The sequence below is a fragment of the Lacerta agilis genome, chromosome 2 (assembly GCF_009819535.1).
Source record: "Lacerta agilis isolate rLacAgi1 chromosome 2, rLacAgi1.pri, whole genome shotgun sequence".
In the NCBI taxonomy this organism is placed as follows: Eukaryota; Metazoa; Chordata; class Lepidosauria; order Squamata; family Lacertidae; genus Lacerta; species Lacerta agilis.
In genome coordinates, this window is record NC_046313.1 from 47490845 (window position 1) to 47517714 (window position 26870).

General features: G+C 41.8%; 1 protein-coding gene and 1 non-coding gene across 19 annotated transcripts in view; one reads left to right on the forward strand and one right to left on the reverse strand.

Moving 5' to 3' along the window:
• ABLIM3 (actin binding LIM protein family member 3) overlaps window positions 1-26870 on the reverse strand; it is a 142070-nt gene that overhangs the window by 100382 nt on the left and 14818 nt on the right. The window lies entirely within an intron of this gene.
• On the forward strand, window positions 17030-17102 carry TRNAK-CUU. The gene has a single exon. It is a non-coding gene; the product is annotated as a tRNA-Lys (tRNA).

A 26870-nucleotide genomic window follows, 5' to 3' on the forward strand; every position in this document is an offset into this window, starting at 1 on the left:
CAGAAGAATACAAGGAGTTGGACAACAGAATGTAGGGAACTATGTAGATTTTAATGCTTAATCACTAGGTCACGTCCATTCAAAAAGTTTATGGTGTGTGGCCATTTCCCAAGGCATGCGGTGATTATTAGTTATCCGGGTACTGGAAAAGTATGTGTGTTTCTACGAGTGAGTAACATGCTACCAAATTTACTCTTGTGCAAAGATTTCCTCTTGTGCAATGGGGCTTTCTCCTCCCACTCTCCCCAAAGTTGGCTTGATGGGGGGTGGGTGGGGGGTGTCAAGAGAACCCCAGAGCAGCATGTGGGGGGAGGAGAAGCCTGACAAGCTGAAATGCTTTTGCAGATGGAACGTTGGTCTGAATCTACCCAGAGATCACTTATTTCCCCTTTTCCATCTAAAATAATATCAGCTATAATTCAACGAAGGAAAAAAGCAGCCAGTGACATTCCATTAATTATATTGACCAAATCGCACTGTTCCTCTGCCTGCAGGTTCTATAAGTCACAGGACTGCAGAGTAAGCTCTGTGAGCGCCAGGCCCATATGTTATGTAAAGGAAACAGGGAGAAATTTAATTCAGTTCACATTTAAAGGTACTTCTTCCTAATTTGCCCTTTCCAAAAGCAGTGCACAAATGGAAACACAGCCTCCTTGTAAAATTTGCACTTCTCTGAATTTTGCAATGTCATTCTCCAGCCAAGCAAGGTGTACAAAAATGCATGTTCTAAGTGAAAGTGTGCCTAAAGATGCATATATTAGGAAAGACTGCATATAGAAATGCATAATATTAGAAGAAATCGCATTGCAAAAATGTGTATATTTGTCGGGAATGCTTACAAGAATGACGAATTTGCACAAAAATGCTGGTGAATTTTCAGGAGGCCTTTTTTTTTAAAAGAGCAAACTGATGTGGGAAATGTGGCGAACTGATCTTAAGAGTGGGAAACTGAGATTTATGGATTTGCCCATCCCTAGGTGTGACCCAAGGCCTTTGACACCAAAAAGTGGAAGATGAATTGTACTAAACACATATACACAGAAAAGAATTTCTCTAGTTCAGTGTGTGCACCTGAAACCTCCCCCTGCCCCACTCTGATGCCATTTTTACACCCCAAAACTAGGACATGTCAGGAATTTTCCTGATGTATGACAAACCTACAAGTTCCTGAGCATGAACAACTTGCTATGTGAAGAAAGTCACTATGGGAGCAATTTATAAAGTGGTCAGCATTTAGTGGTTATTTCACGTATCATGCATATTATGCATTGGCCCTGAACAGTGGTCAAAAACATTTGCTTAGCCACAGCAAGTTCTTTCCTTGCTGTGAGAAAGCCACTGATGTAGTAATGCAGAGGTCTAATATGAGGATTTCATGTTATCAGGTATGACTTGCACTGCACGTCTGTGCATGTTTACACCAAAGTAAATTCAGATGAACTCAATGGGACTTTCCTTCCAGGAAAGAGCATATAGGCTGCAGCCTTAGACACTATTCACAAGCAGCTGCTGATACAGCAGCCTGAACGCCCCCCGTTTCCAGAGAGAATTGTCACAGGCTCAGTTCTTGTAGGGGAAGGGGTGTTACTCAGCTGTAGAGCATCTGCTTTGCATGCAGAAGGCCCCAAGTTCAATCCCTGGCATCTCCAGTTAGGGAAGGGAAGATAACCCTGCTTGAAACTTCGGAGAGCTACTGCCAGTCACTGTTGACATTTCAGAGCTAGATGGACCAATGGTCTGACTCAGTATTAGGCAGCTTCCTATGTATTTACAAATATAAGAAATAGTTAACAGATGTTTAAGGATCTTGCCATTTTCCTTCAATCATGTGTCTGCTTCTATTGATTGAAATATAGGGCTTTCAGTTTCAGGATGAGAGGTGACAGCAGTAATTGTCTGTCCTTGCTCATCTTGAGCATTGTTGCTGCTTTTTTCTTTAAATCGTTATGGTCAATGCTTTTCCCCCCTAAAAAAATGTTTAGGGGCATGCGTACCCCTACATCCCCCCCAGAAAAAAGCACTGATTATGGTAAATAAAAGAAGCAAAGAGCTTCTGAGTCCCCAAGCAAACAGGGAAACACATTTGCAGGAGAAGTCTTTTTTGTCTCAGTCCCTCAGCATGGGCGTACTGCCTCATAATTTCTTTATAGCCCCTTTGATGTATGCTCAGTTATGAGGCACATAGTAAGTCAGTTACTGCCAGTTCTGTGACTCCAGGCAGCATTTCAGATGTCATGTTTACCTTGTAGTATTGGCAACCGCCATACATTATTTACTGTACTTTACATTATTGTGGGAACACGAAGAAGAAAATGCTCATTTGTATTTGCCGTTTCCCCTCTTCAGCTCTACCTGGATGCTTCCAGATGACTTGCTTATTGAGTCTTCACCCTGATTTATTTGCAGAAAGATTAAATAGTATAGGGACAGCCTCAAAAATAAGGGGGTTGCAAAGAACCATACCTGCAGCAATGTTCCTTACATGCTTCCAGATTGCACACGTGACTTCTATTCAACACTCAAAGGATCACAACACTCAGTAGTTGGCAACACAATGTCATCATCCTGAACCAATCAAAATCATTCAGTTCTTCAGATCAGCCCTCATCATATCATGTGATTACATATAACCATTTTCAATGTCTTTCTTTATGAAGACTTTGACTAATTTTCCTTTTCATTAAATGTCTCCTAATATCCTCTTTCATCTATCTACAAAACAATTCAAGATTAATCACAATTGCCATGCCTAGCTGGTTTTCTTTTCATGCATACAATGGCCACCATAGATTCTAACAACATAGATTATACATATAGTACCTAACATGCCTTTTCAGTCTAGTTAGGCCATAGGCTCAAAAGAAAATGGAATAATCAAAATTATATGGTTTTATATACAATTATTATTTTCTCCACCATCAATGGTATCACCCTTTGCTCATAAATGAGCACCTGCCATAAAATAGAAAGTTTACGAGAGTTCCTATTGACTGAAAATGGAAGCAAAAGCTTCTATCACTGCCAGAAGTGAAGAGGAGAAGGAATAAGTGAGCCTGAGGCTCAAACATGTGATACAAAACCGTAGTTTACCATTATGTCTAAACTCAGTCATTATGCCCCCATGCTATAACAGCCAGTAAGATTGATTTTTTTACTTTAGTTGTTTATTATATTTCTCAACCACCCATTCAGCCAAGTGGTATAATCCAATAAATCATTAAGTAAAATGGGATGGCCGGTCTATTCATTCTTAAGCAGGCCAGGTGCAGCCTAAAGAAACAAGCCTGCAGGAAATAAGGAAAGTTTTATTAGTTTGAGCATCAAGTATTAACAAGGGCTCCTGCTCTCTTGAGTCCTGCTTCTACATATGTCTCTGCCCTGAACATTCACCCACAACCATGTTTCAATTAAATATGGGCATTTCTGGTTGGGCAAAACACCTGAGGAACATCCATGGCAATCAAACAAGTTAGATAAGACTAGCAACATTTTTCAGGGCGTTTCCACAAATCCTGAGTTTGTCATTGGGTTTTTCCCTCAAGCAAAATTCCGAAGCAATATTTGGGGGGGGGGGTTCTTCCTCAAGTGAAACACCTGAGGAACTTCTAGAGAAGCCAAAAGAGCTTAGATAAGACTAGAAACAACTCACAAGGGCGTTTCCACACATTCCTGCCCTTATGTGCCCACAATAGCTTCCCTGTTTTGGTGCATGCCAGCATGAACGGGGCACGGTGCAAATGTCAAATAATCTATTTTAATGACACAGAACTATGTATTTTTGTGTTCACTTATGAAAACAACATGGATACACCCCTCCTTTCAAAAACCCCTCCACTCTCCACCCCGGGTGTGAGAGGAATCTGGTCAAACTCGCCTTGCTAATGCAGCTCACCCTAATGATACATTAATTCTAGATGGCTCTTGATATCTTCTTCCTACAATAATATTTGCATTACATTTAGGGTTCAATTGCCCAAACTACAAATGTTTATTTTGAAGAAAGTGAGTCATACTATGCTCAGCAGGGCTGGCTCCCATGTAAACAGGCGTATGGTTGAAGCATAACAGTGCAGTCCTGTAGCTATCTACTCAGAAGTAATGCCTACTGAACTCAAGAGGACTTACTCCCTGGTAAATCAGTTTCAGGACTGCAGCCAAAATCTTTTAACTGTTGCCAAGAACATGAAACTGATAACCCTCTGAGCAGGATATCATTCTAAATAAGGGAAAATGTTTTAATATCCTTGGCCAAGAAACAAATAAAAAGTGTAATACTGAGTTCTAAGAATGATTCTATTAGGTAGTTATTTTTCCTTGGGAAAATACATTTTGTTTTTGAGATGTCTGATAAACAGATTTAAGTTAGCATATACTGTACACAGATGTTTGCCTGAAGCAAGGAATAAAAGAGCAAGGAAATCTTGTGCTGTTTTAAATGAATGAAATTAGCATTTAATTTCATTTAATAAGGTTCTTTTTTCCAATATCAATTGATTATATTTTTAAAAAATCTGATTTGCACAGGTTTAGCAACTATTCAGGAGATTAATGTCACTAACAGAGTTTAATCCTCAGTAAATATGTTGGGCTTCTTCCCTAGTAATCAGCTATTATCATGGCAACCTCGTTATCCCATTAAAGGCAAGCAGTAGCATTTGCAAGCATGTAAAATATACACATGCATTTACTTTGTCCTTAGAAACCTACTAATCAATCATACTTCCCAGGATAAATATCTGCAATGCTGTCACTATGGAAGTTTCACATTTACTCCTTCAAATGGAAGGCAGGTTTTCACACCCAACAATCATGTTCAGTGTGGTGGCACAGAGCTCCCATCCTGACACCCGGCATTGCTGGGATGGCAGAGCCCGTGGCTGCACAGAGGGGTGTGGGTGAAGGAGGGAAATGGACGGAATACACATATGAATTCAACTGTTTAACAGCATACATGTCACCCAGGAGATTGCAGCCACAGAAATACGAAGAGAAATTCCATTGTCTGGAGAGGTCACTTCCTGGTTCGCATGGAGCAGCTGTTTTCAATGGAGCCCAGCAATGGAAGCGTACAGCTGTACTGAGGTAGCACTGGGTGTTGAAATTTTGCACCCCTGCCATTTTGACTCTGTGCCCTCTCCCAATGTTGTGCCACTGCTGTAATTTACCTGGATGCTGCTGGGGTGGGGCATGATAGCAGCAAGATTGAGGTTTCCTGGATGCACTGCAGAGCAAATCCATCTGTGAAGTCCCAACCTCACTGCTGCTATGCCTTACCCCCAGCACACCCAGGTAAGATGCAGTAATGCCGGTGTCAGGAGGGCTGCTTCACATCACCAGCTGCTTGTGGAACCCCAAGTTCTGTGTTCTGGACACAGTATTCTGCCAAATACTGTATCCAGTTCTGGGCAACACAGTTCAAGAAGGATACTGACAAGCTGGAACATGTCCAGAGGAGGGCAACCAAAATGGCCAAAGGCCTGGAAACGATGCCTTATGAGGAATGGCTTAAGGAGCTGGGTATGTTTAGCCTGGAGAAGAGAAGGTTAAGGGGTGATATGAAAGTCATGTTCAAATATATAAAAGGATGTCATATAGAGGAGGGAGAAAGGTTGTTTTCTGCTGCTCCAGAGAAGCGGACACGGAACAATGGACTCAAACTACAAGAAAGAAGATTCCACCTAAACATAGGAAGAACTTCCTGACAGTAAGAGCTGTTTGACAGTGGAATTTGCTGCCAAGGAGTGTGGTGGAGTCTCCTTCTTTGGAGGTCTTTAAGCAGTGGCTTGACAGCCATCTGTCAGGAATGCTTTGATGGTGTTTCCTGCTTGGCAGGGGGTTGGACTGGATGGCCCTTGTGGTCTCTTCCAACTCCATGATTCTATGATAAGTTCTGTTTACTGGACAGAAATCGTAGACATTGGCAGCTACTAGCACGTAATGGGAGCAACCCTACTTTGTATCATAATGCTGGGAGATCCTATGCTAACTCTGACTCAAGAGGGAAGTGCCTGTCCTCCTGGTTATTCACTGGCATCTAAAGGTTGTGACATTGATCACCATATCAAACAGACTCTGTATTTTCCAAACCAACCAAGTTTCTCCTATGTAAACAAAGGTTGGACAGGGCTTCCTCAGTCTATGACGTCTCTCTTCTCAGGCCAGAGGAAGCGTGTTTTGCTCTAAAGTGGTTCCTCCCAGAACGTACAACACAACCAGACTGGTGGCTTTTGCATATTTTTACAATTAGGGACCGTGGCATATTACAAATGGCTGATAGAGTGTACAAAAAGCAGAAATTAACCATCTGCTCTAAGTTAACATCATTTGAGGCTGTGCCAGCACTGGCAGATCTCTGCCAAAGGCCTTCGTATTTTGCTTATTAATTCATTAATTGTTCCTTGTTGTCTTTATGCAGCCCGTTGAATGGACTCCTCGTGTTGTATCCTGTTCCCAGGGTAGAGGTTGCTTCTGCTACTTCCATAATAGCTCTGCCAATCTCTCCATTTGGACCTTTGCAAATTCAGGAAGGGAAAGGCAAGTGGGAGGAGACAATGAGCAAAACTAAGCTGGCCACATTTGGGATAATTTACTGTAACATTACATTTAAAAACAGTGTCTTTTAAAAGCACTTGCAATTACTTTTTATTATACCTCTTAACTACAGCTTCAATACTTTTACAGGTCAAACAGTCATTCCTAGTTTTTGAAGTGAAGCAGAGTTGTTGTTGTTGTTGTTGTTTTGCCTTTGGCATAAAAAGCTTGCACATAATTGTTTATAGCAACAGCCATTCATCTGCCAAAGACAAAGAAGTTCCTAATAAATTATCACTTGTGAACCTAAACAAATTGTGTACCAGGAAGACACACTCATCCACCCTTTCTCGGGGATGATCCTGGGCACAGTGTTTCTTCTTAATGTTTTACAGATTTGCAAACGGCCAGATATATGCACCCCTACTTTTTTGGTTCACCACTGAAAACTCAGAATATGAGTTTGTGTGTGTGTGTGTGAGAGAGAGAGAGACAAAGAGAGAGAATGTGTGTGTGTATGTGAGTGAGTGAGAGAGAGAGAGAGAGAATGTATGTATGTACAGGGTATGTATGTATGTAAGTATAAACTAGGACTGTGGATGCCCTTGAGTATTTTTCAGGCTAACTTGCCTTATAGGATTCTTGTAAAATGAGAGGAGGAGGAAGAACCACATCTGCTGTCCTGAGACTCTGGGATGAAGGGTGGGATATAAATAAGATACATATGATTTTTCTGTGTGATCAGAAACGACCCCCCCATTTCTCATTCCCCACCCCGCCTTATCCTAGCTACTCTTTGGGCTTTGTAACTGCTCTCATGTGGATTTCTTGGGGACTTGGCATACTCAGTGAAGAGAAGCAAATAAACCATGTTTTTAATGGGGTTTTCATAAGGTATTATATAGCTTTAAATTAATGTCTGCCAGTATGTGGCGGGAGCCTGCTAAATCTAAGGCGACAGCCCTTGCTGCTACAGCTACTTTATGTTGTAACTACTAGTGGCTCATTAAAAACATATTTGCAGAAGATTAACAGCTGTAGTGGGGAGAGACTGCTGAGATCTTGCTATATAATTAGCCGTGTGCTACTAGTAAATAGCTCTTCCCCCAATTCTACTGTATTCATATGTTCTGTATTATGAATGAAGAGAGGCCTACATCAAATACACATTGATGTTTGCACTGTAATAGGAACCCTGTAATAGGAGTGCTGGCTTATCAACTGGGACGGGCATAACCAGTAGGTTTCACTCTAAAAAGTCTTGCTAGATCAGGAATTTTCCATAAAGTCTCTCAAACCTGTTCTGGAATCTGATACCCCCAGCTTCACAGAAAAGCTATGAAGCATGATTTTGTGGTTCCTGGCATCTCCAGAGTTCCCCCCTGCACTGTAGACAATACTGGCCATTGGACAAAGCCTCCTGTATCACTGATGGAGCCTACAATGTCAGTGGAAGCTTCTCTGACATTGTGGCCCAGACTGCACATCAGCAGCAGATAAGCCTCTTTCCGTGGTGTGATGAAGTGACATGACCACATCATCCTACTAGGATTTTTCTCTGCATGCTCACCATTGAGAAAACACCTGGGCACATGGATGGTATTCAACTAGCATACCCCACAAGTGCAAGGGTTTCCACTTACGCAATGTGACTCCCCACATCTGCCTCAGAGGGTTGTAGGAACCCCTGGAACAGATTGTGAGGAGTGAAGGAGGAGGAGAGGATTGCATGTAGCAATCCTTGCATTAACAGAACATTACCATAACACTGCTGAAGACACAACCCATCTTGAGCCATGCCCATCATGGAACAATGATGTCACTGTGCCTCTTAGTACAAGATACTCCTGCACCATTTGCCCAATGCTATCTATTAAATCAGGAGAAGCCTCTAAGAGATTTAGCAGAACCCACCAGAGAACATGTGTTGGTTCCCCAATAAATCTACCACTAAATTTTGATTTGATTTTAATTCAATGACACACTTTGCTATCCAGACCACATCATCTTTCTTTGAACAAATGCTATTATTGTGAGAGGAATGTCGCAATTTGAAATTGCTTTGGATCCGACATGAAGGGCCAAAATCTGAAGAGAGGCATTATAACTTTGCCAGCCTCATTCATTGCTAAATGAGTCTTTATGATATGAGTCTTTACTAAACAAAATGACACAAAGCACCGGAAGCTGTTCATAAGATCATACTCCTTTCATTTCAGTGGGTCCTGAGGGCATCTAAATGTTTGCCAGATTGCAGCCAAAACCACTTTAGAATAATTTGTTTCCACTTTGGCCACACGTTTGTTCCTAGCCTGAAATCCTATATACACTTACTTGAGAGTAAATTCTACTGAACTCAATGGTACTTACTTTAGAGTAGGAGGAATGCATATTTTTATGCTGAAAGAGTGCAGGGAGGGCATGGTAAATGTCAGGGGTGTGCAGCAGCCCTGTATGTACTCCAAGATTGTGAGGTGAATTGAGATGATATGGGGAAGGCTCTCACATTCCTGAGTCATATTGCGCCATTAAGAAAGGTGTCTCAAGTCAGATCAGGGTTTCCTTAAGCTTCTGAGTTCCTTTGGGGCCAAGGCTCTCCAAAAATTGCACAGCCATTTCTTTTTCTGGGAGAACAAAACCTCTGCTTTCTATTGTATCCACCTGAAAATACTAAAGTTTGCCCTTGCAAGAGAACATTGCAGCTATCATACTGAAACTGGGCAGCCTTCATCCCATCATAAAGGGTGGTCATGCTTGTGAAATGCATCAAATTCTTGCAGAAAGTGAAAAAGTTATAGACTTTTCCTTCGTTGGTTTTTTTTAAAATCAAACTTTTAAATATGCCTCGCACAAAAACATCTGGCTGTATCTGTCTACAATTTGGCAAGCACAATCTCTACTCTGGAGGGTCTGCTACTCCTGAAAATTTCATTCAGAGGAAGAAAGTTATAGCCAATTTCAGATTCCTCATTATAGGGGATGAGGAGAAAACAAAGTTTTGTTTTTAACAAATCTATTCTGGTCCTGAATAATGAGCCAAATGGGAAAGACACAGAGCATTTCTGAAACATATTGAGTTGCTTTCCAAAGCAACAAATACATGTTGAATTTTGTGGTCATTGCACATCCCAAGCAAATGATGGGATTTATCTAGTTGTGGAAACATTGTAGAAAAGTGACCTATTTTAACTCGAACAAGAATCTCAGGCTTAACGCTTGGATTTAATAATACTACTTTTATCTATTTTGCATTTCCGATTTTAAAAGCTGTTTAACTGGCTTTTTACTGGGCCTGTTTTATGGGTAATGGTATGCTTATTATTGTAATATATTACTCTCTATTGAGTATTATGTTATTAAAATTTTGGAAGTCACTTTGAGACTCCTTATGTGACAAGCTACTAATAAATCAAATTAATAATAAAAAATATAATGTGGGGCTAAGGAAGAATGGAGCTACGTTTAACCCAAATGTGAAAAGGATATATTTCAGATATTAAAGGTAAAGGGCTTTCGAATGTGAACAAAGAAACTTCAGAAATACCTGAGGGAATTTAGAATGTGCTGTATTGAGGATGACTGAGGAAAACCATAACGCACTGATCCCAGACAGAGATAGCCAACCTCCACTCTCCATACCCCATTGATCCATTCAATCCTCATCTCCTTGCCCCCCTTTCAATAAAACCACATGCTGAAGGAATGGCAAAGCCTGGGCATTGCCTCATAAAACAAGCAGTGTGGATGCCAGGCAGAATCGATCACCATGGCAACCCTATTGCAGCTGAGGTGAACAAAGCTATTAGAAATATGAGAGAGATGAAGGAAGTATATTCAGTTTCTGCTGTCTTCCACCACACACATGCATACACACACACACACACACACACAGAGAGAGAGAGAGAGAGAGAGAGAGAGAGAGAGATGGCTGAACATCAACAGAGGGAAAATAATGTCATCTTGAGAGAGAATCCAAATAAAATATTGATTTTCGAAACCTTCTGTGAGGCTTAAGTCTGCCCCTGTCACAACTATAACTGGGAGCAAAAAATACATTTACTTCCCTCAATTTGAAGTACGGAGTCAGGTGCAACATATTGCATCTGTTGGGTCCCAGCTATGTTGGATGCCGATTTGTTTCTAAAAGGTAAAGGTCCCTGACAGTTAAGTCCAGTCACAAACGACTCTGGGGTTGCGGCGCTCATCTCACTTTACTGGCCGAGGGAGCCGACGTTTGTCCACAGACAGTTTTTCTGAGTCATGTAGCCAGTATGACTAAGCCGCTTCTGGCGAAACCAGAGCAGCGCACGGATACGCCGTTAAGTTAAAGTGCTGGGTTTGGCCTTTAAAGCCTTAAATAGTTTGGGACCAGGTTATGTGAAAGACTGCTTTGACTCAAATCAACCTGCTAGAACTTTAAAATCAAATGTTCTCCAGCTCACCAGTAAGAGACGCTATATTCACAGGTACAATGGACAGATCATTGATGATGGCCTCCTATCTCTGCAACTTTCTTCCCCAATAAAATACATTTGTGGCCCCAACACTGTTCATTTTCCAGAAAGGTTTTCAGGGCTTTTTAAAAATTTAAATCCAAACACATTTAATTAACAGTTGTGCTATGAATTAATGTTACTGCACATATTTAAGTCATGTGCTTTAAAATGGTTGGTTTTTAGATTATGATGGTTCTGTTTGGGGATTTTGCACACTGCCTTGTGAGGGCAATGTGCCTTGGAAGATGGTCTAGACATTTTTTAAATGAAAAGGTAAGAAAGTGAAGAGAATAGTTTCCCCTCATCTGAATTGAGCCAAGCTTCTTGGGAGGCAAACACAAAAACCCTCATTTCAATAGAAGATTCTTCACCCAGAAACAGAACACAGCTTCTTTAAGCCCTTGCTCAGGAGGAGATGGGCGAACAACTGGCTTCTACCCTGAAATCACAATGGGAAATACCCACAGAAATCTGTAATCATCATGAGAGTGTGTCTGAAAAACTGAAACACCTAAGGATCCAAAATTCAGCCCAAAGTTCTTGCTTGGAATAGTTTTGAACCACTGTCAGCCCCAAGAAATGACTTAGGAATGATGGTGGCTGAGGTGATGCACTGAAAAGGCTGGCTGAGTAAGAGTGCCATTTTATGCACATTTATTTGGAAGCATCGTTGGATGGACTTGCAATATAATGCACAAAGGATGGGGGTGGAAGGGAGGCAGGTGGAATGAGGCTGAGCAAGGCAAGCTGAGGCTGGGTGAGCTAAACCAATGGAAAGGTGTGTTCTCAGGCTCAGCTCTTTGGATGGTCAGACTGGAAGTCTGAGGAGATACAAGGAAGTATATAGCAGAAGGAAAGTCAAGTTATTGGAACTACATGATATCTGACCTAAACAGTCTCCTGAGGCAATGCTGAACTGAATTTTTGCCAATTGCCTTGTCTGGGCAGCTGACACGGTGCCACAGAGAACAAACAGGCAACTGTTGCCTATTCCTCAGTTCAAAATTTGAGACCCACAGCTGAATTTGAGACCCGTACTGAAATAAAATGAATGGAATCTAGAGCACAGATTTGCCGTAAACTACTAAAGCAAACATACTTTCAGCTCCTTTCTCTCCAAACCACCCCTGTCACTTGTACTCAGGGCTATAAATGGAGCTGAGAGAAACAAGAGAGTTAAGAAAATATATAGAAATATTTCGGGTTAGGGTTGGGAAACAGCAGCTGAAATTTGTCAGCTGGATTGGAAAACAACACCCCACTTGAGCACTTTATTCTAATGAAATATCCAAAGCCCAAAGGGGATGTTCCCCCTTATATCAAGTTGTCCTTGTAAGAACTGCATGCCAAGTATGGAAAACAGCTACTTGCACTGAGATAGCAACTGCCTCAGCCGCTCAGCCTCTGGGCATGATACATGACTCTTTAACAGAAAAAAATGGAGGAGGAGGCGGAAGGGTTGGTTGCCTGGGAGAAGGCCCAAGAGAACACTCAGATAGCAGAGCATCAGCTCTGGAAAAACTCCTGAGGAAATAGTTATTGCTCAATAATTGCTGCTGAGTGAAATATCTCAGCCATTTTAATGAACAAAAACGAGGGCGGTGAAATGAAAGAAAACTAGGAATCTGTGCGCGTTCCAGATTAATGGCCGAGGAACTGTCAGTACGAAAGTGACAGGCTTCCTGGTGGCACATAAGGCCTGCTTTTTCAAAGCCAAGCACCGTCTTGTACACAGCACTCTTTTGCCAGAGCTTCACAAACGGATGGGCTACAGAGTTACTATTGTCTTTTCCCTGCAGGCAGAATTTGCTGGAGAATCCAAATATAAATGCTAGCAGAATCACAGGATGTTAAAAGAGTTGGAAGAGAGACATCATCAGTTCATCTCCTCTCAATGCTTGCTCTGAAACTGGGTAACAAAACGATTCTAGAGCAATGCCTGTGCAGACTTTCCTTGATTTGCAAAGAAGAGTTTTTACATGGTTTCCCTGAGCAGCATAACGAAAGTCAGCCTCAGATTTAATTTTCAATCATTTGTTTCATGTCACATTAGATTGTAAGGGACTGGGGTTAAACAGCAGAATTGGGACGCAAAGAATATCATCGGAGGGTCTTCAGGAGAAATGAACAAGGAACATGGTAGGAGTTAGGGTCACATCATACATGACAAATTCCTGAATGGAGGAAGGCACTTGTGAACTGCAAGTTGCATAAATCCCATTTAGAGAACCATAGTTTAGTGCTATGGCACACATTTTGTATGCTGAAGCTCTCAGGTTTAATCTCTGGCATCTCAAGTTAAAAGAATCAAGTAGCAGGAGATGGAAAGCTACTGCCAATCACAGCCGACAACACTGGGCCAGAATGACATAAAAGGCAGCTTCTTAGAAACATAAGAGGCAACTGACGTCCATTCCACATCAATAAAATCACTTGAGACCTGCTTGCATGTTCCACAAAAGATAATCCTACATTTTCGTAGCTTGCTGCATGTGCATTAGGGATGAGCAAACATGTAAATTTAGGTATCTCTCAGTTTCTAATTTTTCCAATCTTCAGTTCTCCACATTTTTACATCAGTTCACAATTTTTTTAAAAAAAATCATGAAAATTCACCAGCATTTCAGTGCAAATTTCTCCTACTATACACATATAATTTTGCTAAATATACACATTTTTGCTAATATGATGCATTTCTGTATGTTAATTTCATTATCATATGCATTTTTATGCACACACGACACTAGAATATGCATATATGTAGGCAATACTTGGCTGGAGAAATGCATTGCAAAATAAGGAAACATGCAAATTTCAAATGATGGCTGTGGTTTTGGTGTGCATATTGTTTCATAAAGTTTGAATTAGTTAGGTTCGCCTTCAAATGTGAATTGACTAGGATTTCTCCCCCACCCCTTGTGCACCTACGTTATAGAAAGTCAGGACCCTATTACAAGTTCCTTGTATTAGTTTGCACAGTGAATCATGCATGTGTATGATTGCCCTGCGTGACCCCCTACATTAAGGACTGTGTTAAATTCCTACATGAAAGTCACTTCCATGCAAGAATATAGTTATATGCAAAGCAATCCTAGATCGACATGGGATGCTAAATGTTTGTGAGCATTGCATAAGAGCACTCAGCACAACTGCTTGTATCAAAACCCCTACTAGATATGTTTTTTAAAAAAATTGGGGGTGGGGGGTAAACCAAAGCAAATGTCAGTGTTGCGTCATGAACTAGTCAATCGTGTGGCAAAGCTTGTCAGGAACAATGATCTCTTACCAGTTTTAAGTAAGCATGTGTTTTTTAAATTGCTTTTTTGGGGAAAGTTGACAATAGTAACAATAGTCAAAAGGACTGGAGAAAAATAAAAAGAGTCATTAGAAGTGAGTTTGGGAGGGGGGAAGGTTTAAAATAAGGTTTTGAGTGGGGTTTAAGCAAAGGCATAATTTGCTTTCCTTCTCTCCCTTGCATTCCTTTCCTCCTCCCTTTCTGCAAACTCCCAAGAGCCAGACTTTGAAAGATGAAAGGCTGTCAGTATGAGAGGCACTGCAGTAACAGATGGGCGTTTAGTGCTCACCATAGCTTTCATCACCACAAAGGAGCAATGCTAACTATCAGGCTCCTGGCTGCAATGCCAAGTAACATGGCATTGGGGCTTCGCGGTCATGCGGGATTCAAAGTGTCTTATGGCTTGAGCCAGCGATGAGGGGCAACATGACCTCCAGAGGGGGTTATCCCCTTTTGCAGAATGTCTCTTCTCTAGCCCTCCCCTCAGCTCCCACAATATAGACATAAATAAATCCATCTGTGTACAGTAAGTACAGGAGATCCTCTTAACACTCTGTGCTCTCTGCAGTACAATCAGCATTAAGCACGAGCTCAGAGTATGCTAGGTATAAGAATAGAGGCATTCTCTGATAACAAATCCATTCATGCAGTTAAAGTAGTCCGCTTTGAGGTCACAGCCGCTCTCCTGCCAAACCAACACTACTGAAGGACATTCTTCTCCAGATGATGTGACATTCCATCTCCAGTGGCCTCTGAGAGCCAAGCCTTCCATAGCCTGCTCATTAGTGACAATTAACACCAGAGCAAGCCTGGCCAAACTGGCATTTTCCAGACAAGTTAGCCTTTCTAGCAGGAGAAGTCTGTATATTTAATCTAGGCTCTTATAAAGGAAAAGCATTGTCCCTGTATATCCAATCCATATTCCTTCCTAGGTGAGCAAATCATTGAATAGGTAATCCGATTATACCAAGTGGGAATTAACGTGTAATCTTAAAACACGCTTATTAGGGGGTAAGCCCCATTGAACCCAGTTGGATACACATCCAAGGAAGCATGCATCAGATTGTACCATAAATGGTCATCTTACTGATAGGCCCAAAGAATTTAGAGCAGGTGAGGTGACCTGTGGTCATCCAGATGTTGTTGGACTCCAGTTCTCACCACCCTTAGCCAGCATGGCCAATTCTTATGGATGGAAGCTGTAGTCCAGCAACATCTGGAGGGCCACAGGTCCTGCACCCATGATACAGAGAAAACCTGTGCAGGGGCTATTCACATTTTTAAAAATGTGGCTTATAAGCAATGAGCAAAGTTGGCTATAATGACTGGTCAAAGATCTCCCATGAAGCTTCAAGGATAGACAGATATATCAATTTCAGTTTTTTGCCGAGTCTCCCTCCAATTCTAATCCAGTTTCCAGTTCAGTTTCAGGATTTCTCTTCTTCTTCTTCTTCTTCTTCAAAAGTCTGCATCAAAATTCATGCACATTTTCTTGCCCATTTCTCCCAATAAAGTAAGCAATTTCCCCATATGTAATGCATTTTTATTTCATGGATATATGCATTTTTGTGTGCCCTTTCGCCTAATATACACAGTTTCAGGTCAGAGAAGTGCAATGCAAAATTCAGAGAAGTCTAAATTTAGGAAGGAAGGAAAGCTAAGTTTTGATTTGCCTCCGGTTTAGAAAGTGTGAATTAGGGAGGTTCTCATTAAAATGTGAATCAAACAAATTTCTTCCCCCCTCCCTACACTAGACTGTACTGGGTTGAGGGGTGGGTTTCATCAAGTGCTTCCTGCTGAATTGATTTTTGAGCCTTCAACCAGATGCATGGTGGGGGAGACACCTGCAGGCTTGATGAACCAACTCACAAAAATGGGTTCCTTGCAGATTTCTGCAGGCTGGCAAATTCAACATAGTGGGAAGATGGGATCTCTGTCCCCAACCCCAGCATTATGATGATGATGATGATGATATATTGTTTACTATGACATAGGCAGAAGCAAGGTGCCTGTTTAGATATTCACTGCTCTGATGAGCACAGAGTTAACCCAGGCCTTCTGAGCACTAGGGCTTCACTGGGGATCAGTGCTGATTTGAACTGCACATCTGATATGCGGCTGCCTATGTGAAAACATCAGGGAGTTGGTGTAGTCACAGCCTCACCATGCTAAACAATATACCAGCCAGAAAAGGGGCAACACCTTTTGTTTCAATTTGCTACAGTTGAAAAAGCTGTCTGCACCGATATGTCATGAATCAACATCCCAGCTAGAACCTATTAGTGGAGCTTGTTGTGCCTTATTACCTCCCTTGCCACCTTCTTCCTTGCCTTCTATTCCTCGTTCAAATGATGCTTGGTGTTGTTCTTTTGCTCTTGTTTACACTTTGGCTATCCACTCAGTCCTTAAAATTAACTAGATGCAGATCAATAGCCTGACTGATAGGAAATGGCAGACAATTCAAAAGATACTAATTTAAAAGCAACTATGACTGGCATGTGTTGATGCAAAATTTTGCCACTCTCCGTGATTTTTTTTAAATTTAAAGTTGCATTTGGAAAGACCCAAAACAAACCATATCCCTCCACACGGATGCCTAAAGGGCACTGAAACTGACCCAGAATATCCAGCTCCTGCAAACACAGGAGCACATTTGTAACACATTCTGTGTTGTCCTTCAGGAATTACTTAGTGGCAGAGTTTGTGTTCTGGGATAGCTCAGTTGGTAGAGAATGAGACTCTTAATCTCAAGGTTGTGGGTTCGAGCCCCACTTTGGGCAAAAGATTCCTGCACTGGACTAGATGATGCTTATGGTCCCTTCCAACTCTACAATTCTATGAAAACACAAGGGGAACTGATAGGGGAAGAGGGCTCATGCCTGCTGGTCTCCTATTTTTCACTCCACCTGGAACCAGAGAATATACATGTAACACCAGCAGCTCCTGTAGTTGTGGGCCCTGTGCGCACTAACTGAGGAACTCTGCAAAATGTAATCTCATTCTCTGCCTCCTGTCCATACATTCATGTTGGCATATACAGCTCCACAACAGAGCTATGAAACCACAGGGAAGTACAAATAAGAGACACATGAACTGGAAGCCACGCAAACTGACACTGCCAAGAAATAAGCAAGCTATGGCTGAACTGCATATCAGACTAAACTGCTCCCCTTGGAAAATGTTAGAAGATGCAATTCTACTTCCCGTGCAGGGCACAACAGCTTCCCTCCTGCAAGTGATCAGAGGTTCAACCCCATGTCTCTCTGGTGAAAGCAAATCATAAATACACATTGTGGCACAGTGTCAAAATGCTTGTGTGTGTGTGTGTGTGTGTGTGTGTGTTTATATAGAAGTTAATATTGGTGGATTCACAGTGACGCTACAAGTTCTGCTGAAAATCCATTTAGAGCACTCTCAGACTGTTGCTGTTCTTGGATGGGATTCAGTCCCATTCTAGCAAATTATACTTGTGCATTTGCAGCTGATTGGGAGGTCTTGTGCCACACACCTCCTTCCTCAAAATACAGCATTTTTTGCATTACAGCAAGTGTGGGGGAAATGCAGTGGAAAGGGTGGGAAAATACTCGCTTTGACATAATGTCACCTAGCATTCCTTCAAGTGTTTCAGGTGGAATACTCAATAAACAGGTTGCCTGGAAACACCCTGAGAGAAGAAGGAGAAAGGGCCAAAGGGACAACCCCACAGCAATACAGATTCTGTTCCATCAGGGATGCATTGAAGGATGGCAGGGAGGGATCATTAAACAGTATGGAAAGTGGACTTCTCTCTCACACCCCTCAACAATTACCTCATACCAGTGATTTCTCTCCCTCCTGGGCCACTGATTGCCTGCCATGGGGGAAGAGCCTACTCCACTAAGTCCCCGCTGAATCTAGACATAACCTCCCAAGAAGTGCATACATTGAATAGCCCCTTCCAACATAAGCACAAGCATCGCATTCTCATAGTCCTGGCAAGAGAATCACCTCTGACTGCTCCCACCTGGAATTAGAGACAGACCATGAACCAGTTATCCCATCCGGTTTCATGCTCCCCCTTCCATTTCCCACATATTGCTCCACTCTGGTATCTGGAGACTTTCCACTGTGAATTTCTTCAGCTCTGGCATAAGTACTCCACTCTGAAGTCCTGTCCTAGCTTTTGGGGATCTGTCCCTACACAGGAACACCAGTCTTGGGAAAAGATTCTTTGCTCTGCCATAAGATTCATCTTCAGTAGAGTCAGTGAATGGAATGGCTTCCATTTGCTAATATTTCACAGACTCCTTCCTTTGGAGTTAGATTTATTGCAGAAGTTATAGGCAGTGCACAGATCTCTCTCGTTTTGAAAAAAATAATAATATGCAAGATCGCATAACCACTTGACTGCAGGGACTGCAGCTGCCTTCCATGGATTCTAGGCCTTGCTACTGTCGCTGGCAATCAGCACTCACAGAGCACAAGCAGAGGTTGCTGGTTAAATGCAAGCCTCCCTCAAGCAGTGCCTCTGCTGCTATTGAGGCTGCTGTGTGTGTAGTCGCTTGAGCAGTTGCCAGAAGCATATATTGAACAATGCCTGTGCCATCATGGATGACGAGAGACATATCCCCTGCTATTGCCACAACCTTGCCCAGGCAATTGTTGGATACTGATTGAGAGCATTTATATTTTCATGTTCAGAAAGTGGCTTCCAGGATGAGTGTTTCTCAGCAGCCATGCACAAACTTTTTAAAAATCATGACCAGAAACAAGGTTACCTCCTCTGCTGTTCCCACTCAGTACTGCCCAGACATAAAGCACCTTCATTTTACTTATGCACCCATTCTTCTTATTCTTCTTTTTAATGAATTAAGTGAAGAGGATTTTCCATCACAGCAAGGCTTCCCATAGTGAGTGAGTCTCCTGTCATCTAGTTCAACTCACCTACTACTCCTGCAAGACTGGGATATGGGTAATGAGAACTGTGACCGAAATAATAATAATAATAATAATTTATTATTTATACCCCGCCCATCTGGCGGGGTATAAATACTATTGAAACGTTATCATCTGTACATAAGATTATAAAGCACATGGGAGACTGGACCATAAGGTGCTAGACACATAGTTAATTATCTCCATGACTTGTGAAACTCAGTTATGTGCACAGAGGGTCAGTGGGTAAGATGACTAAAGCATGTGATGGGTTATACAAAAATGACATTCCAAGAAACACACACACAAAGGTGACTATCATCCAACAATACTCAACATGATTGCATGTGAATATCCTTGCTGCCACACTATTGCAAGACTTTTTGCATGTGTGGACCCTCTATACATCTGATGCACCACAGGAAACAGAGCAGTGTCGTGATCCTGTCACAGGAAGATGGTGCTAGAATGTGTTAGCAGTCATTCATTCTGGCACCTGCACCTGCTGCATTGCAGGTCAACAGGGAAGTTTTGGCAGCAATCGACATCAGCTTACAAGGAAATTCACACACTCACATATATCACTGCTGCTCAGTACAGAAGGTGTTTTATAGCACAGAGATTCGCAGCATGTTTTTCAGTGATGACCTCTTCACCTCGTATTTCAGACACAGGGAGTGGCACCCTATGGTTTGAAATAGATTGGGTCACAACCTGTACTGTGGAATGTATTATTAGTGTTCCCCATACCCTGCCAGAGCTCAAATAGCATTTCTACTATTTACGGCTTTCAGTTCTGTGCCTCTGAAGAGCAGGAACATTCTGGGTCCATTGAGAAGAAAACCATCAACCTGATCCACCAAATAATTATGCTGCAGTTATTGAACTTAATCAGACCTAGATGGAATGGAACTGTTGACTGCAGGAGAAAAGGGGTTTTGTTTTGCCAAGAAGGAAAAGTTCTAACCTGGAGAGCATACAAAGAGTGTGATTTTTCCAGCTGACCAAGATATCCAGTTTCCATTCATTTAATGAAAAAGTACAGCCAAGTCACTGGCACTTTTTCAAAGATGCACTTTGAGATCTATCAGCAGCAGTTTTGAAAGTGAATTTTTCCAAGCTCATGGGAAATTATCAAAAGCTGGCAAAATGAGGTCTGAAGCAATTAATTGTATCCCAACATAGCTGTCAACCCTCCCTGCTGTTTCCCAATGCTATAATAAGAAAATTTCCCACAAAAAGGGAAAGGTTGACAGCTATGCAACATATACTTTATGTTTTCCTTAATTTGAGAAGAGACACAAATATATATTTGGAGGAAGGTGGGCAGAATTGCAACACAGATTGAGCGGTTTTTCTTGCTATTGATTCCAGGGAGTTAGAGGCACAAAACAGATACGATGTTTCATTGTATTTTTTATTAAGGCTTCAACCGAAAAGAGTAGGCACTTTGTTTCAAATTGTTCTTCATCTTTAAAGTGATGACAAGTTAAATGGCACCCCCTGAGCATACATATATATTCACAATGCTAGCAAGGTGTTTTAGCAGATGCTTTAGGGCAGGGGTGGGAAACCTGTTTCCTTCCACACAGTGTTCAGTGTGGCAGTTCCCACCTTTCCTGACCATTGAAGGAAGCACCAAGGCTCAGTTGTAGAGCATCTGTTTTGCATGCAGAAAGCTCTAGGTTTAACGCCTAGCATCAGGGACGGCTGGAAATGGTGCCCCCATCTGAGATTCTGGAGTGCAGACAATACCAAGCTAGATTGTCCAGTGGTCTCACTCCATATAATCCACAGGTTCCAGGTCTCTGCCATAGGACATTTATCAGTGATTGACAAGATGATTAATCAGGAAATGTCAGGATTTTATACAGATACAAGATCCTGAGGTCTATATTCAATCAAGCTATGAATATATAGCACACCCTCTTAAAAAGCTACCAAAACAGATTTTCTGCCAGGTCCTTCTAATATCATCCAGATTTATTACTTATGGATATGTGAGCCAATGGCTCCCTTCATGGAGATCTCAGTGCTTCATAACTGCACTGCATTTGAGACCAAAACACCATAAATTCCTACCAGGTCACAGTCTAGATCTGATAACTATGCTGCAGTTCACTTAACAGAATGGAGGGGAGGGTTGCCTCCAATCTGCACACAAGGGCACCAGTGAGATGAAGGGAATTCCATGTGCATCCTCTCCTCACCCACAACCACTGACAGCTGGTGTAGTTGGACACACAACAGGTTTGCTGGTGATGTGATGAGATGAAACTCCTGGTCATCCACAGCATATCACAGCCAGGCTTTTGACAGGCTCCTGTCCACCTACAGGCAGTACAATAAGACAGCACCACACTTGAGTGATCTGTCACGTGCTTGGCTGGAACGTAAATGTTTCCATTACTCCACTAGCTCAGTTTCCCCACCTTACCTTATTAGGGAGCCAACCCCTCCCTCTTGCTGGTGCCGAGCTATTTTTAAAATGCCATTAAGAAGAGACGCTTTTGATGGGTAGCCTCTCCCAAGATGGGAGAGAGTTTATCGATAGTCCGGCACAAGCACATAGGCAGGCAGCATCTCAGGGTTCACAAAATGAGAGGTGAGGATCGTTGTTGCTGGTCAGCAACTCAGCCTCACATGCCTCCCCACTACCTCCAGAAAGAACTGTTGCCTCTTTCCTAAGCGGAATTGATAACAGTGGGAGATAAATATGTTTTTATCTGCAGTCAGAAGTTTTCAGACTTGTCCATTTGTAAAGAGCAGTCTCACACTCTCAGTACGATCGCCGATATCATCCAGAAAAGCACTGTTAACTTTCCCCATATTAAATCCTACTGGCCTCAGCCAGAAGTCAAACATTTAGTGTTTCTGGTCTTATCTGTGGGACACTCTTCTGGCAAAGATTTGGGCATCTTTTGAAGACTTAAAAAAAATAAATGTTGCAGTTGTTTACAGTTTTTTTTTTTTAAATAAGCCACTCAATATAATGATTGTTCCATATGGCTTTTAATGATTTTAAATTGCTGTACACCATCCTAATATTTGATGAGAATATACAATTGGGCATATAAATAAATAAATACATTTTTATTTATACCCCACCCTTCCTGGTTCAGATACCCGGGCTCAGGGCGGCTAACAACAAATTTAAAACACTTAATTGTAATACAACATAAAAGCAGCATAAAATACAGTATAAAAGCATGAATAACAATAAAATTCAAAGTTCAAAAATTAATTTTGGAGAAATCCATCCAATAAACATTAGATAGTCACTAGGGCTAGCTGGCTAAATTAGCCCTACTTGGGTCAGCAAGGAGGCCAGGGGAGAATTAGCTGTGGGGTCCCTGAGTGGGTAATGTTCATAAAAAGGTGAGGAGGGGAAGAGAAGGGAAATAAAAGATCAAGCTGAGTTCAGATTAAAGGCCAGGCGGAATAGCTCTGTCTTACAGGCCCGGCGGAAGGAGGTTAAGTCCTGTAGGGCCCTAGTCTCATGGGACAGAGCATTCCACCAGGTTGGAGTGATCACTGAAAAGGCCTTGGCCCTGGTGGAGGATAGTCTGACTTCCTTAAGGCCCGGGACCTCCAAACTATGGTTATTCATGGACCTTAAGGTCCTCTGCGGGGCATACCAGGAGAGGCGGTCCCATAAATATGAGGTGTGCGCATTCCTAGATGTGTGTGTCTAGTGCAATCATTTGGATCACCCTAATTCCCAGAGATGACAAATCAAGGTAAGAAAGGCAACCAGATTATTATCTAGAGCAGGCACGGCTAAATTTGGCCCTCCAGCTGTTTTGGGACTATAATTCCCATTATCCCTGACCACTGGTCCTGCTAGCTAGGGATGATGGGAGTTGCAGGCCAAAAACAGCTGGAGGGCCAAGTTTGGCCATGCCTGATCTAGAGAAAAGAAATTATTTTAAGAGAATGAGAATGTTCTGGTGTTTTTACTTAATTTCCCACTATGTGGAGATGGCCACTTATGCAGGACAGGATTGTGGGTTGAGAGGAATGAGTGATACAGTGCAGACCAGAGGTTCTGAAAGGGTGTGGTGTGGCAGGAGAGGATGGCAAGTGCAGTGGGAAGATTCAAGGACAATCAGTATTATATTTTGGGAATGATACATTTTATTATGTAGCTGCATTGTTTTATACTTTCTGGGTGTCCCATGATCATAGTATAAAGTAGTTCTGTCTTATAATTCAAGCACTGCTCAAAGTTGTTTTTGTTTTTCAATGTATTTAATCAATAAAAAAATTCAGTGCGCAAGCAAATTTCTATTCTGAAAATGTGGCCTGGAGACAAAAGTCTGAGAACCACTTCTGTGGATGGTGTAAATGAAAACAAATTGTCTAAAGGATACAATCCATTTAGCAAGAGGAAAACTGTTGATCAAGTTAAATCAAACTGAAGAGATAGAGGGAGAAATTCTATGTATACTTAGAACCAAGTCCCACTGTATTTTTTGAGATTTTTGAGTAAATATGTGTAGTGTCTTTGCTATAAATCAGCTTTCTGTGCCTAAGAAGGCAAAATCCAGGGAAATAATCTCTCCTCCCTCTACTACCATTTAATATTTCTGATAACACACCTGCACAAAAATCTGACAGAGTTAGGATCTAGCTTCTAAAATGCACAACAAAGAAACTCTGGTCTTGTGATGGCTAACTCCACAGAAGATCTGGTCTTTGCACTGGTTAAGATTTCTGGAATACTATATATATATATATATATATATATATATATATATATATATATATATATATATATATATAATTCCTGCCATGGCTCCCATTAACAATCCATCTGGTTCCCTTGGTCATTTACTACATGCACACACAGTAACCTAGCAGCAGGAAACAAGCTGCTGCTGGATGAGATAGTGCACTCTACATATCCTGATAGGCAGCCTGCTGTGTGCTGATGTGGGGAGAGTCAAGATTTGTTCTGGTTCTCCTTTCCTCCCAGTCAAATGATTTCTGAAAGCCAGGCGAGCCTAGAACAGAGGGTTCCTTTTCCAGAGCAAATCCCTTACAGGTATCCAGTAAATGAGGCATCATCTCTTAATGGGCCATCTAGCTCTTTAGAATGTTGCAGGTTTCAAGGGCCTGTTCTTCAACAGGCCTGGGTGTTTCAGGGCAAAAAATATAGCTAGCTCATGGAAGCAACCCAGCAACTAGGGAGTGTCATTCTCAGAACTTGTGTTGATAGTTTGAGGGTGTTTTAGATTTCCACTTAGAGAAGAACATTTGGGAGGGCACCAGCTTATATACACACACACTGTTATTGAAAGAGAATGGGCCAACTGAGTTCAACGTAGCAACAGTGTTCAAAGCAACTTGGATATTTATAGCACCTAAGAGGCCAAAAACACTTCAAAGCTCACCTTGCCCTCCTGTAATCTTGATCTGGTACAGAACCTGGCAAGGCTGCTAGATAGCAAAGTGATGAAATGTGAAAGGAAAACTCCCTCCTCAGGCACATAGGACATGTTTACAAGAAACATAATTCAGAGAAGTTATTTAACAAGAGTTATCTTTCGCCAAGGTAAAATTACTTCACTTGCTAGCAGTTTTCCAACCATCAATTCAGCATCTTCTGTGTCTTCCTATGAATGACTCTCTGCTTTCTCCTTTCCCATGTTGATATGACGACAGCGTGATGCATTAGTCACATAAAACACACACCTGAACTGAAGCTAGACAATACTGCCTCTGCAGCAGAGATGGGTAAACATTTGTTTCTGCCAATGGCCACCACACAGTCATACCTAGGGTCCCTTTCACCCTTGGCAAGGAGCTGTATCATCACACACACACACACACACTGGAGAAAAACCACTTTACCGCAATTGCCACATTAGAAATTACTACATTTTATGCAACTCAAGTACTTGAAACGTCTGGAGTAAGGATGAGGCAAGGAGGAAGGGTGGAAAAATATCACATTCCTTTGTGCTGCAGTGAGAGGAGGACTGCTGGGGATGGTGACCCCCCCCCCATCCAGCCATGCAGCCAATAAAAAAGTGTTGCCGTTGTTTTTTGAAAACAACTTATTTACTACCTCTTCCAGTTGTTCTAAAACCACATAGAACTGTGGTGGCGAACCTTTTAGAGACCAGTTACAGGTGGGTAGCCGTGTTGGTCTGCCATAGTCAAAACAAAATCAAAAATTCTTTCCAGTAGCACCTGGAAAGAATTTTTGATTTTCTTTTAGAGACCGAGTGCCCAAACTGCAAACCAAAACCCACTTATTTATCACAAAGTGCCCAGAGTTGTTGAGCTTTTCGTTGAGGGTTTTTTTTGGGGGGGGAGGGCTACCCAAAGTTGTTGAGCTTTTTTGGGGGAGCTGCTGACCAAAATTTTGAAGCTTTTTGGGGGGTTGGGGTTTTTTTGGACTGCCGGTTGGCCACCTGCACACTACAGAAAATTAGCCAGAGGGCAAAAAATTCAAAGCAAAGCTGCAGACAACTAACCTAGGAAATCTTAATGGTCCCCATGAGGTGCTCTGAATGAAGATGATCTTGCATTCAGCCTCTGGCACACCCAAGTAAAAGGATATTAAGTAGCATCCATAGGAAAAACAGTGTGCCAGCTGCATTGTTAAAAAACTGGGCTTGATCAATGGTCCAACACAAGATGAGGGATGGGTGAATTTGTCAGTCTTGGTTTCTCATTTTTCCAATCTAAAGTTTCGTTCTCTGCATTTCCATGCCAGTTTACAGTTAGGTCTTTAAAAAAGTTTCTCGTGAAAATTTTCCCATAGTTTAGCACAATTTTCTCCTAATATATACACTTTTATGAATTTTGTCTAATATATACATTTCTACAAAACAATTTCTCCTGATGCAATGCATTATGGTGTTCTTTTCATGCACACTTGACCACAGCATATGCACTGCAGAACTGCATTGCAAAATTCACATGGGCGAATTTTGAAGGCTGACTGAGTTTTGATTCTCATATTGTTTCAGAAAATGTGAATTAGGTAGGTTCAACTTTTGATGTGAACCAAACTTAATTTCTCCCCTACTCGGGAGTAGGTATACCCATCTGTTCAGGACAAGTAGCCAAAGCCCAGTAACACAGCTCATCTTGTGTAGGCCCTGGGTTCAGTCTCTTGCCTCTCCAGTGGAAAGGTTCGCAGGTGGCAAACCTGGGAGATAAATCTGCTTGAGACCCAGCCAAACTGCTGCCAGTCAGAGGACACAGCACTGAGCCAGTTGGTCTAATGGTCTGTTCCAGTGTAAAACAACTTCCTGTATACAAATAGTTACACTATATATTCACTTATTTTTTATATCTTCATAAACAATTTGTGACTGAACACACTTGTTATCCTGTAACCTCTCATTTTCCTTTTGTACTGTGTTTACTAGATTGTAAGCCGGTGGGCACAAGGACTGTGTTGCTTTTAAATCTTTCTATAGTGCCTAGAAAACTTCTGGTGGTTTCCAAACTAATAATAACAAATAACAATTCTATTATATGGGTTTGCACCAAATGCAGATTTCAAAGTTGTTAGCGGCCTCTGTGGCGTTATCAGAGACCAGAAAAGGTAACTGCAGAGAACCAAAAGAGCAGGTTGGAGAAGTTTACACTTTTTCTGACTAGCAACATCTGCA